General features: G+C 34.1%; 1 protein-coding gene and 1 pseudogene across 1 annotated transcript in view; one reads left to right on the forward strand and one right to left on the reverse strand.

Annotated features, from left to right (window-relative positions):
- The window catches only part of LOC137239292 (uncharacterized), a 157888-nt gene that overhangs the window by 62280 nt on the left and 83526 nt on the right, over positions 1-12082 (reverse strand). The gene's annotated exons all lie outside the window — the stretch shown is intronic.
- On the forward strand, positions 10323-11815 carry LOC137241463 (uncharacterized; annotated as a pseudogene).

Genomic DNA, 12082 nt, shown 5'->3' on the forward strand with positions numbered 1-12082 from the left:
TATATAATGGCATGTCTAAATAATTGTGTCTCTTAAAGAACAGGGAAATCCTAAGTTTTACTCAGAATCGGAACAAAATAGTTGGAACAGTTATCCCTTTTCGTGGGCTGCATAAATGTTAAAAGTTTAAGCAAAGAACTTTAAAATTCGGTTGGATTTTCCCCCTAAATACTTGAAGCTTTTGTTGAGAGGACCTCGAAAAAATATATACATATTTGTAGCCCCCTAACTTATGATTTTTTTTTTCACCAAACAATGAAAAACGGCTATGTGAAAACGACTGCAAAACTGAAAGAGGCAAAAAAATATTAAATTTAAAAATCAGTTGCTCAATAACCAAACAATTTCGGATAAAAAAATTTAAAAATATATTTTTTCGAGATCCTCTCAACAAAAGCTTCAAATTTAGGGTGCATTTTTGAAAATTTTTTACTTCGTACGGGGCTCAGCCCGATCTAGTGGTTACCAGTACGATTTTAATTATGTCGAAGTCAATAAGACCCAATACATATGTGACGTCAGATTGTGTAGAATGCCAAATATTGGCTAATCATGAATGTCTTGCGAAGCTAAATCCCTAAAATTTGCGATTGTAATTAAGAATTAAGTTGTAGTCGATATTTCACATTTAAAATGAAGAGAATTTATACTGTGGATTCATAGTTTTTCACATAAATCGAAGAAACGTTAATCTTATTCAGTGTAAAATAAATATCCCCCAAATTAAAACATGATTAGCAAAACTGCAACCAACGAGTAAATTTAATAGCCAAATTTATGTTGTCACACGGTTGATCAAAAAATTTAAGTTCAAGCAATCAAATCTTATTTACTTAGTTTAACGCCAGCTTTTTAATTGATGGAATACTTCTTACTCATATATATTACTTTAAAGTTTAATTTCTATTTAGATTTTGTTTTTCAATTGCAAAATACATACGAGTTCTACGTACTTCGTTTTGTAACTTGTGGTATTAGCAAGTCAGCGTGATGTCTTGGTGTTTGGTGGGTTGTAAGGCCCACTTGTAGAAGAGCAAGTTAACTTTTTTAGTTTCAAAATTTGTAAAATGTATGAGCTTAACCCCTCATGTAAAGCTAACTCTGAGTTATAAAAATAAATTTTAGCTGGGCAAGTGGGCCTAAATTGTAAAATTAGTTTTGAAATTCAGCTCAAGCAGAGCCAGCGTTAATAAAATAATAACCAATAAACTATTTAACTGGCGCCCAACATGGGGCTGTAGTGAAGGAACCCATTTAAAGCAAGTTGCAGCAGAAGAGCGACAAAAACCAAACACCAGTTAGCAAATATCAGTGAGCAGCGTAGCACAAAAGCTACACTAGCGAAGAAGACACTCAAACTTTGTGCAGAAGACACTGCAGCTAGAACTGTGTAAACGTTCTTGCAGACGTTGCTGCTATCACCTCCTTTTTCAGCTATGCACATAAAATAGCTGGCAAACGAGGTAAAATTCTACAAAGCATGAAACACTAATTAAATCGTTTCAGCACTCGATTTCTAAACAAATCAAAGCTTAAGAGGATTCTTATTTTTACTGACATTATTCAATCAAACTAAGTTTTTATACCTCAGCAGCGTACTATTCTTTAGTAAGAAAAAATATTGAATTGCTTTAGAGAACAAAAATAATGCGTTGCTTTTATGTAGATGACGGGTTAATCGTGTTCATTATATATAACGTATTCTCTTTAGAATATACACACATTTTTTCGTACATAAAAAGAAAATTTCCCCGACATAAAAGTGTTTAGCTCTTGTAAGCTATTAAAGGCCTTCTATGTTGTAGTATTCGGTAAATGCATCACTGCGAATTGTATCAAATCGTTTCTTTTGAAGCTAATTAAATTGTACATAATAAAATTTGTACGTAGCATAACGAAGTTATCTGCGCCAACACATTTCATATCGCCTCTTTGGACGGACGAAGACTATGCAAATACTTTGTACACGAATTTGCAAATTATTCAAATATTTTATTGTTTTTTAATTTATCCATTGTTGTTAAGCTTTTATAGTCTGGTTATGCTCTATTTGTCATATCGTATTACCTCTTGTGTTAAATCTAGTCTTTTTGACAACAGATTGAGATCATCATGGCATAAAATAATAATCAACATCGAATTTGTTCTTATTTATATACATACATGCCTATGTAATTTAATTTAAAAAAAATCTATTTTTCTTTTGAATTTCTCATAGTTTAAAATAAATTTTTGATTATAAATTGTAAACTGTGCTTACCAGAGTTGTTAAGGAATGTAATCATCCCAGAATGCAATCCATGCATTTCCATTTCTGCACTAACACTTTTGGATGGCAGCCTTTATTCCTTTTTTTTTTGAAATAATGAATAAATCTTTTTAGTCATTATTCCTTTTTTGTTAGTCCCAACTAATTATTTCATTAAATTTAAAAGCATTCTTCTTATGGAATAACAAAATTCAAAAGAACTCTGCAAGTGAATAATAATATTGAAAAGCAAACGGAATGCAAAGGATTTTGGATTGCATTCCTTTGCGTATTGCAGTCCAATGAATGCAATCCATGGAATAAAAAAATAAATATTTAGCCTGGCCTAACAAGAAAGATTGGCAATCCTCTGGAGCTGCAATCAAAGCAAAAATCATTCCTTGACAACTCTGGTACTTACATATCAACTCATTTACTTCGACGTGTAAGAAATATAATATTACCCTGTATTTCAATTGAATTAATCAGCTTACAATGCAGCTGGTAATGTTTCATTCCCATACATATATGTACCCACACACATACATATGCATGCTTGTGAAGCATAAATCAGGTGACAAAGACACAGAGAAATTCATTAAACATGGCAAATCACGTAGCAAACGTCTTGTAATTAAGAGATTTTCGAAATATTTCAACATAGCCTCTATTCATTCCATTTTTAAACTGATAATTACACAAGTTCATTATGCACAAATTCTTGCTAATATAAACAAACTCATGTCTGCTTCGAGTAAAGGCAATAATTAGTAGTAGCGTACTTAACTAATTAATATTTGAATGAATTATACGCTTTGCCTCAAGACAAAAAATTTCTTAGTCGTTATTCGCTTTTCCGATAATTATTCTAGTCAAGCTGACTGTTTGAATTGCAAAATAATGGTTTAGGAATTTAAAGTTATACACTGCATGTACTTATTATGTGCAAACATACAACTTTTGCATGTCAAATTTTGGTTTGCGGACAACGGCTTAAGTTGCATAAGTTGCTTTGCAATAAAAAAGTGCATATTTGATTTAAACAAAAACTATGATTCAATGTAATGTAAAATAAATTATAGTATATTAGGAGCTTATACAGTGGTGGCCAAATCATAGGCAACTAACATGCCATTTAGAAAAGTGTGTACATATTTTATCATTAAAATTTGCAGAATAATGATTTAATGGAAAATTATATTAGTTTGGAATATACATTTTTATTTTACGTTTTCAAACGGAAAGTATTTGTTATCTTAAAGAATATAGACTCCCATTTTTATATCAACCCTAAAGGAGCATGGACAAAACAAATACAACTCGTCAAAATAGTTTAAGTAACACTACTTTAACGGTATTTTATTCGTGGCCTTTGGTTTAACTGTCACTCAAAATAGCTTGTATACTGCGTATAATATAATATCAATCGTTCCTGCAGATAAATAAATGTGTTTATTTAAATAAAGTTTCGCGCTTTTGATAATGGCAAGCGACAAATTTGGAATTGAACTTGGTAAGAGAATTATTGCAGATTTTCAGACAGGAATGGCACAGAATGACATTGCTGCAAAATATAGCATACACAAAAGTACCATTTCGCGAATAATAAAAAGGTTTGTTACAAGAAAAGAGGTTGATGTTATTCACCGAGGAGTGCGCATACGCAAAACCAGCCAAAGGACAGCCAACTTGATAGTACAACTGGCAAAAAAGAATCCTGAAATTGTCCCAAGACAAATAATAAAAGACTTAGATTTGCAATCATCCACGAGAAGTGTGCGTAGACGCCTTTTGAAAGCTTCACTGCGAGGTTGCCGTCCTGCACACTAACCTGTGATTTCAATGAAGAACAAGGCAAAGCGTTTGAAATTTGCCAAGGATCATCTAAATTGGCCGATCAGCAAATGGAAAACAGTTCTCTTCAGCGACGAGTCAAAATTTAACTTGATAGGCAGTGATGGAATGTCTTATGTGAGAAGACCAGTGCATAAACGGTATGATCCTCGTTATTGCAAGAAAACAGTTAAGCATGGTGGAGGCAATATAATGGTGTGGGGCTGCTTTTCTGCTAACAGAGTTGGACCATTACATAAAATTAATGGAATTATGGACCGCTACGGCTACAAAAATATTTTCGAAGAAGTAATGCTGCCATATTCTGAGTGAGAAATGCCGGTGCGTTGGGTCTTCCAACAGGATAATGATCCGAAACACACGTCAAAATATGTTAAGTCTTGGTTTACAGCAAATAGTGTTAATGTTATGGAATGGCCACCACAGTCCCCGGATCTTAACCCGATTGAGAACTTGTGGGCGCTGATTAACAGGCGAATAGATAGGACCAGCATTAGAAATGCCGATGAACTTTTTAATAAACTCCAAAAAGCCTGGAAATCGATCCCGATGAAAACCATCGATAATTTAATTGCGTCAATGTCGAAATGATGCGCCAAGTCAGCCAATAAAATGCAATGGGTTTGCAACAAAATACTAGTTTTACTATTTTTCATAATAACTTTCAAAATGTTGCATTTGTTTTGTCCACGCACTTTTTAAGTTGTTATAAAGGTAAAATTTTTCCCTTATGTCAGAATTGATTTTGTTTAATTTAAAAATATAAATTAAAAGTGTACATACCAAACTCAAATAAATTAACTTTCAATCAACAATCTGCAAAGTTTGATGATAAAGAACATACAATCTTTCGTAAATACGTTGTTTGGTGCATTTGATATGGCCACCACTGTACTTGGTAGTTGGCATTAAGGGTATTCTTTTAATCTCCTATATGATACGAGGCATCGTGTTAACCGCTTTTGGTTAATCAACTCGTAAAACACTTGTCCACTACACGTATTCATGTATTTCATTTGCTTTGCAAATATGTATATCTTTTAACAACTACACTTTAATGAACCTTTTATTCTTCGATATTTGGGCCCAAACGGAGTTCGTGTTGTATACAATTTTTTTACTCTGTTTGCCTATATAATTATTTCCAGGAAAAATGAACTCGTAAACTTAAAGAGGCAGAAAAGACAACCTTGCTTGTTTGTGACACTTGATTTTGAATTTTTCAAAAACTAACAAGTAGAATGAAAGCGAAATGAAACTTTTAAGCCCGTTCATTTGTGAGCACATTATTGATAACAAAATAGCAGCAAGGCCAAAATTATTCAAGCAAATTTCGGAATAAATTGTTTCGATTTTTTTAACAGAAACTAAGGTACCTACTTAGTTGGCGAAATAACTTCTTTTTTTATTCCTAAACTAACCGTAACAATATCACTTTAAATTTCTTTTTTAGGAAACGTATTATATATACAGGAAAGGGGAAAAACGGAGGGCTGCCTACATATATGCAAAATACCATAATGCTGTTTATCGATTGCGAAAAGAAAATGAAAAGAATGTCACCCCAATGTTCCCCAAACTGATATAGGAAGCCAACAAGCAACAACAAGCGATTTTTCATACGAAGAAAGTAAAACCTGGCTGCAGTACAATATTGCTCCCAACGAAGAAGTTTTAAAAAATGGGAGGAGTGCTTTTCCAATAGAAGGAATATTTTAAAATCGGCGGCTTCTACCTCAGATATCTTATACGATTGGCCGATTTTAAAGCAAAGTTTTGACTTTTCTTTGGTAAGTTCCTCAACAATTTTTTTCCTATCCTTGATGAATCTGTTGTTGTTCCCTATAGAGCGGAGAGCACTATGCAAAACTTTTCCAGGGAAAGTAAGATTTGTTTATTGAAAATTGGGATCAATTTGTTAGGAACGTGGGCCTAATACTAAAAAGGCCAATAAAGGACCCTTGGGCATTGGAATTGCTTAATCGCTTAGACAGAGAAAGCTTGCAAAAAGTTAATTGAAATTTTTAACTATTGCAGGCCCAATTTACTTAACAAAAAAAAGTTTAGTAGCATATTTCCTTAACTTAATGATATATATCCTCTATTTTGGTAGAAGGCCTACTTAAAATTAGGAAATAGTTATTTGTTTTTTTTTTTTTTTAATAAAGTCTAGTAAGTTTTTCCTTCTATTAAGTATCTAATAGCACCTTAAGAAAAAATTTCATCACATCAAACATTCAAAAACACAACCATGCGTTAGGCATCAGCTGATGTTCGATAATGCGACCCTACACGCAAAATGCAGATAGACAATTGATTGTAATTTTTACGCTTGACCCGTGCGGTCTTATCAAATTCGCTCTTATAAAATAAGTCTGTTTAAATTAATAAAAACTTGTAGTTTATATATATAGTAAACCAAATACAGTTTTCAATTGGTGAATGCTTCGCTGTATGTGGAGACTGCGCCCATAGTAAGAAGGTTTACTGAAGATTTAATTGGAAACCTACAATCCGACGCAGGAAAAAACTTTCAACAGGTTGTGGCTGGAAAACCTGCAACGTAATCCGTAATCCCCAAGACGTCCGAGGAATCATATTGGGTAAATCTGGTAAGAACCCACCATACACCATAACGACCTCCACAACTTAAATTTTACAAGTACATATATAACTTATTAAATTTAAGTACATCAACTTCTTTGGCTTAAGGCAATTCGACCTTAGTGCAATATTTGTTCCCTTCTTTTACTTAAATTTGTATTTCCTAACTATTAGGGAATCTTTTTTATGAGTATATATTTTCATACAAATCTTGGCTATGTCCCAAATCCGTTGTTCTACATACATATATGTTTTCCAATATCTCGCCACTTGTGCTATTTAAGAAATATTTCTTCCTTTCCAATATGCACCACATTTACATTTACTAAATATGTATGAACCAAATTGGTCCATAAATCCGCAATTATGAACAAATCAATCCGTAACTACGAGTTTCCGAATATTTAGAGACACTGGTGTCACCTAGCGAAGTTTTTTTTTTTTGATATTACATTGTCACCTGATGACTACCAGTTTTATGTACATTGTAGCTCAGCGTGCAGTAACTTTAGAAATATGCTGCATAAAAAATAAATAAAAAATGCTTTAACGCATTAAGCAACAGGCAAAATTTACGATAAGCAACAACGACTTAACATGAATAGTTAGTTATTGTTGTTTGCAACAAAACCTTTTATGATTCGTTAACATCTGCAATTTTTCCTGGTAAAATTTGTCCAGAAAATAATAATTAAAACGAGTTGACATGCAAGTAGATAGTAATCGGCAAATAATCCGATATAAAATATTTATGATTAAATCAACAATAAATTTTATTACTTAGTTTATCTTAGATTTGTCGCTTTTTTAAACATAAAGCTCTTTCTTTGCAATCTAGTGAAAATACGTGTGCTGTCCTTGTATTATAAACTGAGTACCTTGTGTTAAATCATGTCATTTGTTGAATAGCAACAATAAAATTGGATGTTTAAAAATTCGAATGATGCACTTAATTAAAAAACTGTAAGCCGGCAATGTGGCTTCACAGTAGCTTTTACTACACTACGCATGACTTGCAATGTCATAAAAAGTTATAGAATCATCATATTCGCTATTTACAATGTCTATCTATAACAATAATCGTAAGTTCACTCTATGGATAGATAAAGCTAAAATGTAAGCGGCCATAATAGCCAGTTCTATGTCCCGGATCGAATCGCAATAATTTTCCCCGACCAAGTGCGGTTATTTCAATGTAACCCCATTAATTGTCATCATCGGAGCAGCTCCTTGCAGCTGAACTGCTGCATACCCTCCTGCTTCGGGAATGTATTGAGCCCAACCCCGGTCATAAGAAGCGATTTTGCTGCACTCTCCCGGGGAATTCCGGGATAGTTTTAGCGACTCCCTTGGGATCTTCCCGGGATCATTTCGGCATCCTTTTACAAAATATTGCCCGTGACGGCTCACGTTTTTTTATTTTGCTATATTTGACTTTATAAAAAATTTGACCACGTAATCTTGTTTTATGGTAGATAAGTAGTTTTGATTTTTAGAAAGTTTATCGCCCAGATCAAATACTTAATATTAAATTGAAATACAATGAACACTAGTAATCGTGGAAGAGCAGGAGGAACCGAAACAGAAACCGCCACATCAAAAGAGGAAGAAGAAACGATTTCAACGATAAAAGTTGCATTGCAACAACATTGTCTGGACGAACGAGCTTTCGAGAAAATTCAATCAGATGTTTGTGAAATGTCTGCTTTATTTGTCGAAGCGAGTCTCTATATCAATTATTCGCTGTACAAACGATGGAACAGCGTTAGCTAGACTTTAAATTTCATAGAGAAACATAATAATAAATCAATTTTGAACTAAATTGCTCCGTGACCAGCCAGCTCTATACGAGTATGTTTTTGTGTTAAAAAAATACTTAAAATTAAAATTATTCCATGTAAAATTTATTTTGTACTAAGTAAAATGAATCACCCAGTGATTTATTAATTATTCAATATTAAGATTTATGAAGTACCCGGTTATGTCGTTCTGTCATCATATGTTTAGCCATTACATGTCATTGAAAACTTATTTTTTTAGCTTGGAGTTTTTGACAAGTAACGACACAAATAAATATCTGCAATTTGCAGTGGAATCCTGCTTACAGAATTCAATATTAAATTAGCGACTATATCCAATTTTCTATAAATGAGGTCATAGCATTAAACAAATATGTTCGAACAAGAAAAAAATTATAGAGCAAATAAATCACGCCGAATACCGACACTGATTGCACTGATCTAAATAGATAACGTATCTACATAATGTGGAATATCTAAAATCATATATGTATACATACCAAAATATATGTAAGTTAACACGCTCAGCCACTGCCCATTCATACCATTCCCACGTTCGATCAACACACGCGCTGCAACGTCAGCACATTTTGTTTCCCATCGATCGTTGCATGCGCTGCAGCGTAAGCATATTTGTATTTCATCATGAAATGCAATACCAATAATTTCATAACGCAACGCTTGTGGGAAATCAAGGCCACGGTCATTCTCACCTGCATTCTAACACACTTGCGTAAGGGTTGCGCCGCTACCGCCGGCGCTGAGTTTTCTTTGGCAAACCGCGAAGAACGTTTGGGCAGTTGCTGTCGGGGATCCGTGCGATTAAGTTCAATAGTGTAAAACATAATATTGAATCATTTAAATAACCCACATCTTGTTAACTTTCAATTTCATTGTGACATTAATTTGAACTTACTAGTTAGTTCGGAGCAAGTAGGCTCCTTAATTTTTTTAGTTGAAGGATCGAAGATCCTTTAAGTTGTATGTATATCTACATATACGGAAAAGTGCATTAAACCTAGTCGATTGATATTGTTACATACATATATCTTGGATGCGTTCTAAACGTTTCTCACGCTGCATTGCATTCGACACTTTACTTACTTATGTCGTAAGTATGAATGTGTTTATAATAAGCAACGTCAACATAATTACGTTCCCACAGGCAGGCAAGCAAGCGAAGCGCGAGTTATGTGGAATGCCCAATATATACATTTGAAATATACTTGTTCACCCAAAATAAGAAGTTAGTTGTCTTAAGTAATACTTGCTCAGCATTTCACATCAGGCCACCCACACAATAAATAAAGTAAATAAGATACTTTGTTGCAACCAGCTAAACTGGGCTTTGTATATGACTCCACTTTGGAAGCATACAAATGTACAAACATACATACATTAAAAGAAATAAATTCAGTTGATGCCTCTGCTTATGTTGTTCTACAGAGGCATACAGATATACAATACATACTTCGTCGGCTTAACGTGCAAAGGTGCTAAGTCCACTTTTTGCCAAAAATTAAATTCTGATGCAGTTCGGTAGATAATTTGAAAATACATACTATGTAAAAAAAACCCTGTCGACTCTTGTTTTAAAGTGATCTAAGCAGCGGTGTGCAAGTGATATGTACACATATGACAAAACGCGCGCGCTAAGTCCACTTGACAATAGTTTTGTTCCGGTACTGTGTGTTGTTTTTTGTGCTCAAGCAAAATTATTTGCTTATTTTAATTTATTTATTATTTAAAGGTAAAAAATATCAAATTCAATTTAATGAATATGAATTGGACTAAAATTTGCATATTTAGACATTTCAATGGACACTGATAAAAACAACAACGAGTATTTCAGCGAATATGGTAATCAGGCAGATGATGGAGTTATGGGACTGGTGCCTTACGGCTTTAATAGCGATTCGGACGAGTCGCTAGACCTTCCTTTAAAATCACAAACGCGCAAAAGAAGAGGAAAAGTTGTTAATCAGGCATGGTTCGAAGCAAAAAATAAAAAACTGAGAGAAAATGGCAAACTTTTTTTGGGGAAAAAAAGATAATGGCGTGTGGAATCATCGGAGAGTTAGAAATGCAAGAGTTATTGGAGAACGATGTAGGTGTAAAAAAGCCACTGGGTCTGCTACCCTCCACTGTGCAGAAGTCACTGAAGACCAAAGACAAGTAATCTTTAAACAGTTCTGGAAATATTGAAATTCAACACCAACAACACCTGCAAGAGTGCGAAATCGTAAAGATAAAAACCAGACAAGAAGGGGTTGAACATTACAATAGTATGTAAGGATACAGCAAAAAAATGTTAGTTTGCCAAACATTCTTTTTGAACACTCTTAGCATTGGCAAACGTACGGTGCTAAATTGGGTCAAACAGACAACGATTTCAATAAACACTAGACAGAACGCACCACAAAAAAAATTGTAGCATTGCACGTCAAAATCTTAATTCATTTTTCGATTCTCTACCGACCATGGAATCACATTACTGCCGTGCAACAACGAACAAAAAATATCTTTTGCCAGAATGGTCTTCAAAAAAACAACTATTTGATTTTTACGTAGAGGATTTTTGTAAGGCACGTGGGGGAACCCCACTCTCTATTTCGGCGTTTCATGATGCATTTGCTGTTAAAAATCTGGGCCTACCCTAAAAAAGATCAGTGTGGAATCTGTGCTCGACATTCTGTGGGAGATATTTTGGATGACGTCTACAATCACCAGACAAAAAACATGAAGCTAGGGAAGAGAAGCAAAAAGACAAAATCGAAGAGGCCTTTGTGTTTACTGTCGATCTGCAAGCGGTCTTAATGGCACCAAAATCCCAAGTAAGCAGCCTTTATTACCGCACGAAGTTGCAAGTCCACAACTTGGTATTCTACAATTGGATAAGTTATGATGCTTATTATTTCATATGGAATGAAGTAGAAGGTGGAGTATCTGCGGAAGAATTTGCTAGCATTTTGGTGTACTTCATCGAGAAGCAAATAGTTCCAAAACTTACCGAGAATGCAGCTGATACGAAAATTATTCTTTATAGTGATGGGTGCACGTACCAGAATAGAAACGTTACTATGAGTAACGCTTTGCTCAATACATCTATTAAACATGGCGTAACAATTGAGCAAAAAATACTCGAAACGGGACACACACAAATGGAAGCTGACAGCGTCCATTCAGTTACCGAGCGTGCCATTAAACACCGAATTGTTAATGTACCAGAAGAGTATATTGAAATATGTCGCAATGCTCGCAAGAAACCGATACCTTATATGGTAGAGTATTTGGATCACAATTTTTTCAAATGTTGCAAGGGCATACCATATTTAAAAACAATTCATCCTGGGGACGGAAAAGGTGAATCAAAAGTCACCGATATTCGTGTAATAAAATACACGCCGCAATGTGAAATATTTTATAAATTGCGTTTTCCAGAGCCATGGAGCTATTTGCAACAAAGAGTGGACAGAAGTGTTGTGCCAACTGAATGGTCTAATTTGACTCAACCTCACCAAGAAAGAAGAAAATTAACAGCCAGAAAATACGCAGATTTACAATATATAAAAACTTC

This window comes from Eurosta solidaginis, chromosome 2 (genome assembly GCF_040869045.1).
Source record: "Eurosta solidaginis isolate ZX-2024a chromosome 2, ASM4086904v1, whole genome shotgun sequence".
Classification (NCBI taxonomy): Eukaryota; Metazoa; Arthropoda; class Insecta; order Diptera; family Tephritidae; genus Eurosta; species Eurosta solidaginis.